This window comes from Bison bison, unplaced genomic scaffold (genome assembly GCF_000754665.1).
Source record: "Bison bison bison isolate TAMUID 2011002044 unplaced genomic scaffold, Bison_UMD1.0 scf7180017860443, whole genome shotgun sequence".
Taxonomy (NCBI): domain Eukaryota; kingdom Metazoa; phylum Chordata; class Mammalia; order Artiodactyla; family Bovidae; genus Bison; species Bison bison.
In genome coordinates, this window is record NW_011491015.1 from 1032477 (window position 1) to 1038612 (window position 6136).

The following is a 6136-nucleotide window of genomic DNA, read 5'->3' on the forward strand; positions in this document are numbered from 1 at the left end:
TGGCGCGGCGGGGGTGGTGGGGGCTGTGTCTCCGCACCCCGGGACTGGAGAGGCTGTGGCGACAGCCTGCGGGGCCGGGGGTGGATTCGGACCCCCCTATAAAAACACACACACACACACACACACACAAACACACCTCAGATTGACAACACGGTGCCCGCCTAGGGAGACCGCCGTCAGGGCGTTCCCGAAGGCAGTCAGGCGCCAAGACTCAAGAGTCTGAAAGCCCCGAACCTCACCTGGCCTGCCCAAAGAGCACTGCGGCCGGTGGGGGCACCCCGACACCCGACACTTTGCCCCCGCCCACCCTGGCCGACCTCAGCTTCCGCTGCGGCGACATCGGCTGCACGTCTCCTGGTACTGATGAGCCTCCCGAGGATGCACTCGCCGGAGCTCATCATGTGGGCTCTCAAACAGCAGGCCTGTGGCCTGGGACTCTGCATTTCCAACAAGCTCCCAGGCGAGGCCTCATCCCGGAGAGCTAGAAGGCGGCGGGCTCCCTGTGCCCTGCCCGGCGCCACGGCGCCGGGCCTTCCCGAGTTCTGGCCCCCCACGCCTTGGCCCGTCTTCCGCCATAGCCCTTAGTTACCACGATGCCCACCCCCAACCTGGCCCCCGATGTCCCAGCTGGAGGGTCACCCATGGTCCCTCGTCCCAGATACTGGAGGTCAGAAAGCCAGCAGGGGCTTGCCCGACGTGCCTTGGAGGAAGAACGGGGACTTAGAGGGGCCGCAGGTCCCTTCCCGTGTGCAGGAGAACCATCCTGCTTGGAGGATCAGCGTTTCCAGGTTCCTGGGTACCTGGTAAGATGGTCCTGATGTCTAAGGAAGGGTTAAAACTAGTCTGAGTGGAGGGTTGGTTGTCAACGCTCCTGTATGTCCGGGCTCTTCCTGGTGAGCAGGGGGAAAAAACAAAAAACTTCAAAAAGTACTACTGAGTTTCCTTCTCAGAACCTACAGGTGAAAAGCTCCAATTCAGAGAGGGTGTCTTGCCCATGAGGAAAAGCCAGCCGCCCACTGCAGGGCTCACCTGGTCCCGCAGGGCTCACCTGGTCCTGCAGGCCAGGTCATCTGGAGGCAGCGGCCTGGGTCCTGCCTGGAGCCCAGTGCCTTGTTAAGTCCCTGATGACAGGCCAGGTCTCAGGCGCACTGAGCCACAGGTGCCACGCCAGCACCCGCTGCAGCATGGGTCTGAAGAGGCGTAAGAGAATCATGCAGGTGGATGGGTGGCTGTGCCGATTCTGAGCGGGCGTGGGGGAAGATAGCAGGGCGGGGGTCCCTGGGCCTGACTCCCAGAAGGACCCAGTGGCAGAGGGGAGGGGCTGCGTAGCTCGGGCTCCATGCAACTGCTGCGAACTGGGGAGGGGGACGTGAATGGGGCTGTTTGGGGTGGCACACGTCTCCATCCAACGAGACGTCGCTCTCAGAGAAGGGCAAGGTGGCACGCCACCTCCAAGCCCTTGAGAAGGCAGAGGAGTTGGCCGCCAGCAAGTCTGCTCCTGAGGAAAGCCTGAGCCTCCCGAAGCACCACCCACCCCCCCCAATCTCTCTCTCCCCGACCGTGAACTCATCAGGTGCATCTCCCAGCTGGCTCCCCAGAGCCCCACTGGCCTCTCTCTGGGGTCCCCTGGGCGCGCCCGCTTACCTTCCCAGGCCCTGATGTCAGCCGAGTCATCTTTGACTCAGTGTCTATTCTCCTCCTCCGCCCTCCCCGCCCCCACCCGGTGGCTCACCAGTCCTGTCGCGTCTCCAGGCATCCTAAGTTTTCCCCTGCCACCATGCTTCCCACCCACAGCCCCTGCTCTGGTCAGGGCCCCTCCTCCAGAGACCCTAAACTCCTAGCTGGTTTCCTAACTGGTCTCTCAGCCCCTGGGCTCCCCTGGGCTCTGCCCACCTTCTTTGCAGAGAGGGCAGTGCACCCAAGTGCTCCTTTGGTCAATAAACCTTCAGCGGCTCCCTGTTGCCAACAGATTAAAAGTCCAAACTCTTTAACTCAGCCCTGGAGGCTCTTCACAGCCCCTCCCAGCCCCTCCTGGCCCTCTATTTCCCTTCGCCCCGCCAGTCACCTGCCCAGCCCTTTTGTTTGCATCCAGCCAACCTCCTCAGTGGTTCCTGGATGAGCCACACACCGTCCCTTTCCAGTTCAGATCCAGTTCAAGGTCTGCTTCTCCGTGGTGATATCACCCACCGTGCTGGGTGATGGCTGTGGTGGCACTCTGCAGAGGGGTCTGTTCTCCGAGGTGGCCGGGCCCTGTTGGCATCTAAGATAGCGGGATCTCAGAGGCCAGCACCATTTGCGTGCGCTCGTCGGTCGCCTGCGGGCTTGAGACCATGGGGTCATTTTGGCCTCCTGGTTTCTGCCTTCTGCACATTTGCAGCTGTATTTATTTACCAGGCCACCCTGGGTGTGAGATGCCATTAAGACTGCATCATATAAAATATTCAGGGGCAGTGCTTTGACTTTCTGGAGGAACGGGGGCGGGTGTTCTGGGGAGGGCTGACCCTGTGTGTCACAGGCACTCATGCACACACTTCTACAAGGGGGCTTCAGACGTTTGCTGCTTTTAAACCTTCTTTCCTCTTGCCACTGGAGTGTCCCCTGGGCCCCCGATCAGCGTCCAGCCTCGCATGGAGTCTTGCCAACAGCCCTCTCTTCTCCCACCCTCTCTTGACTCTGGATGCTCCCCTCCCATCCCTTCCCCCTCAATCAAAAGCATCGGCCCTCCCTCTACTTGTTGGGGGCAGTTAGTCCCCACTCTTCGCTGAGCCTTGGGATGGTCTCCCTCAGGCTCTGGGGAACCTCGCCTCCTTCCATGAGTCTTGATCATACACTTCCTTGCTGCCTCTGCCCCAAGCAAACAGCACTCTTTGTCTCAAAAGGGGCTGTTACTCTGACGTTGCCCCCCGCGTACTTGTGGATATAACCGCAAGGCCAGCCAGCGCTCACTGGCCAGCCTCTCCCTTATGATGCTCTAGCTTCTGGGTGGGTGTGGACTGGAATGCTTTGTGTGTGTATGTGTGTGTGTGCCAAGTCTGGGCACTTGGTCGGGGGAGCAGTGATCACTTTTGATAGTGACAATGACGGTAGTATGAGGATCTGGCGGTCAGTGACCTTGGAAATAGCTTTAGAGTGAAGGATGGTGTGTCAACCAGCATTTCACTTTGAGAGTACTCTGCAAGCCCAGCCACGATCCAGTCACCTGTAAAGTTTCATACAAAAGGAGAAGACGAAAGAAGAGGTACATCAGGAGAGCTAGGAGGAGGGGCCCCCAGTATTTGTAAATGAAGGGGGGAGTACATCACTGCAGTAGTCACTGCGGTCGGTACATCACTGGCCGTCCTGAGTCTCTGGGCCTCATGGGAGATGCTGTGATTTCATTCATTCGCCCTATTCTGCCAGGTTCTAGGAACTGGGAACACCCAGGAGGACAAGACAGACTCAACTTCCGCTGCCATCAAATTTATGCTAAGCAAAAGACAGGTAAAAATCCTGCCATCCTGCTGAAAGCGCTAAGGGGTGATGGTGCACAGGTGGTGGTCAGCCAGCCCCTGAATGGAACTTGAAGGGACAGAAGGGGACTCTGGTTGGAGGATGGATGATCCAGAGGGAGGCTCAGGAGGAATGGCTACGAGGTGGGCTGTGTCCAGAGACCATCATGGGGACTACTTTGCTGCCAAAGAGCCTGATTTCCCAGCATCAGACATCCTCTCTCCAAGAGCAGGGCTACCCTGCTCCTGAGAGAGCCTCATGACTCCTTGCAAAGAGAAATGTGGGAGAAGAGGGGATGGGTGCCGATGGTTCCAATCTGGATTCTTTCAACTGTCACTCGGGCAGGATGAGCCCTCCAGGAATTATCCAGCTGATTTCCTAGAGAACCTGCAAGGCATCTAGATCCAGTTTCATCCCAGAAAAGGGCACGGTGAGTGGAGGGCGTCAGGTTTGGGTCTGCCCCCAGGCTCAGACTTTTCAGCATCCCTGACAGGTGACTCCCTCGAGTCTCTAGGCAGCGGGACCCACCAGGATTTCCTGGTGGGGAAGGAGTTCCAGGATGGCTCTCTCTTTGTAGGAAAAGTTGGAGGCTTAGGTTGATGCTGTCTTCTGGAGAAGACTCTTCTCTGCTGCGGGCATGTACCTGCTGGCCGTGACAGACGGGACCACCATAATCCAAGTTCATAGTCAGAGGTGCCCGAACCAACTCGATGACAGGAAGCTGAGCTGCAAGTGCGTGGAGGGCTGGCTCATTCTGGTTCCCCATGCACTCAGAGGGTAGCCCTTCCTTGGGGTCAGGGTTAAAGGAGGTGAGGGAGGGCTCGCTGGGCTCCCTTTTGTCTACAAACCCACTGGCCGCACAGCTCGGTTTCTGAGCAGATTTGTCTGGATCCACCAGTGCCCTCAAGGCAAAAGCAGCTTCGAGAGCTGGGTTTACTGTTCTGGGTTCTCTTCTCTATGACTCTGCCCAGTAATTCCCAGCTATCTTGATATCTCTTTGATGCTTTTAAGAAGATTGTCCATTTTATAATATTCTAGCTTTTGCTTTTTTTTTTTTTAAGTGTCTCCAGGGGATAGTTTCAAAGGCCTAATGGGCCATTTCCACCAACGGAAGTCCTCAGTTACTTTTCTCAGTGCCACCCTGCCATGGGGCTCCTGGCCAGCTTCAGAGGTGCCCACCCTGGGAGGAGAGTGTCCTGCAGAGCCGTGGTGGGGGACGGGCAGAGGGAGATGGTTGGGCCCTGGGTCTTTGAGGCAGAAAGAACTCAGAGGGACAGCCTCAGGTCAGGGTCAGAGGCCTGCCCACCTTCCCAGGAGGGTATGCAGGGTCCCGCCGCTGGGCCACCCAGGGAAGCCTCTCACACTGGCCTCTTCATTCATTGGCTATTGAGTCCTTATTTTTCTCAGGGACTTCAGGATAGGAACAACCAGAAGGAAAGAAGAAGAGTCAGGCATGCGGGGTGGGCCTGCAGGCTCAGAGGGCCAGAGAGGAGGGATCAAATTGCCTGCAGATATAAGGCACCCCCAGATTTTTAGGGGACTCCCACCTAAGCCTTTAGGTAGGGTATTCTGTTTTTTTTTTTTTTTGCCCTGAACTTAGGCAATATTATGAGAGACCCAAGTGGAAATCAAATTACATTTACATTTGTTCAAATTCACTCCAATTATTTCCCCACATATATGTATTCTACCCATCCATTTATCTATTTACGTTACGATGCTCAGCGTGTGTCTCTGACCCAGGATGTGCCTCTGCCTTGTCTCATGCACTTCTGTGCCAACGGTCGCTTATTTGGCAGAGGACATGTTGTATTTACGCCTCTCTTATTACTAATATCAAATAAGGAGGAAGAGAGAGGCAGTGAGGAGACTGAGTCCAGAAGGTCTAGATGACCTCCAGGTGCTCGGGAGGCTGGGGATGAGCCCGAGGAGACACGGGGACAAAAGCTAAAGACAGCAATATTTTCTCTTTTGTGTCAAACGCTGCACGCTCTCTGCAATGTAAGTCTTCTCCACAAAAACCCACCCTTCCTGCCAATTTGCAAAATCCCCTACAGGCTTGGGTTGGTTGCATTTGGGGTTCCTGCCACCCCTTAGTTCAACAATGTTTCCAAGGACATGGATGGGGTCTCCTGAGGAACGCACTGTCTTTTATCTGAATATTCTCCTATTCCAGGACCTTTACATGGTTTCTTCCAAAAAACCTCCTTGCACGAGCCTCTGACGATTGCCTTCTCTGATCATTTCAAAGGATAGATTCCTGAAAAGGGGGACCTCAGGGCAAAAGCTTTTGGTGCATTTTATACCATTGCTTTTGTTTTTCCTGCAGCGTTTATACCAGCTTGCACGCCAAGAAGCTGCAGATGGTCACCTGAGCCTCATTGGACACTCCTGTGAACGTACCTTGTCCTGACTCCATGATTCCTCACCCTTCTGTCAATTCCACGTGTGTCCTGGAAACAGCCCGGGAGGAGGGAGGAGTCAGGGTTGTCGGAAGGGCTTACAGACCTCTCCTCGGAGAGGAGGGTGCGGATACTAGGGAGGTGTGCCTACAGCCCATGCTAATGCCCCCTGGGAGGATTTTTTTTTTTTTTAAATGATTAGTTTGGCCTTGGAGTTGATCAGTTTTGGATACCAAAGAAAACCA